This window comes from Carlito syrichta, unplaced genomic scaffold, assembly GCF_000164805.1.
Source record: "Carlito syrichta isolate Samal-C Ts95f unplaced genomic scaffold, Tarsius_syrichta-2.0.1 Scaffold305546, whole genome shotgun sequence".
Classification (NCBI taxonomy): Eukaryota; Metazoa; Chordata; class Mammalia; order Primates; family Tarsiidae; genus Carlito; species Carlito syrichta.
Genome location: NW_007249642.1, coordinates 207,402 through 208,232, shown reverse-complemented (window position 1 = coordinate 208,232; position 831 = coordinate 207,402). Strand labels below are relative to the sequence as shown.

Sequence of the window (831 nt, the reverse complement as noted above, 5' to 3'; positions counted from 1 at the left end):
AAAAGCTGTAATAAGAGGGGAATTTATATCCCTACAAACACACATGAGGAAAATGGAAGGAACAGAAATTGACAACCTAACAAGCCACCTAAAGAAGCTGGAAAAACAAGACCACAAAAACCCTAATTTCAGCAGAAGAATCCAGATCACCAAAATAAAACCCCAAATCCAGGACATAGAAGATAAAAAGATAATACAAAAAAATTAGTGAAACAAAAAGCTGGTTCTTTGAAAGGATAAACAAGATCGATGGTCCCCTAGCTAGACTGACCAAGAAAAAGCGAGGAAAAAACCAAATAAGCACAATCAGAAACACAAAAGATGAAGTCACATCTGACCCTGAAGAAATACAAAAGATCATTAGAGACTGCTACGTACACTTGTATGGAAACAAACTTGAAAACCTTAAGGAAATGGAGGACTTTCTGACATCACACAACCTACCTAGGTTGGAACAAGAAGAAATTGAGACCCTAAATAGATCAATAACAATCAAGGAAATCAACTACGTAATAAGAAAACTTCCTACAAAAAAAAGCCCTGGTCCAGATGGCTTTCCAGCAGAATTCTACAAGACATTCAAGGAGGAACTGAGTCCAATCCTACTGAAGGTATTCCAGGCAATTGAAAAAGATGGAAATCTCCCCAAATCATTTTACGAAGCCAGTATCACATTAATACCTAAGCCAGGTAAAGATCCAACAAAGAAAGAGAACTACAGGCCAATATCTTTGATGAACATAGATGCTAAAATTCTCAACAAGATCCTAGCAAACCGGATTCAGCAATACATCTCAAAATCATCCACCATGACCCAGTAGGCTTCATTCC

At 37.4% G+C, this 831-nt stretch overlaps 1 protein-coding gene across 1 annotated transcript in view; it reads right to left on the bottom strand.

Annotated features, from left to right (window-relative positions):
* The window catches only part of COL19A1 (collagen type XIX alpha 1 chain), a 333,729-nt gene that overhangs the window by 219,149 nt on the left and 113,749 nt on the right, over positions 1 to 831 (bottom strand). The window lies entirely within an intron of this gene.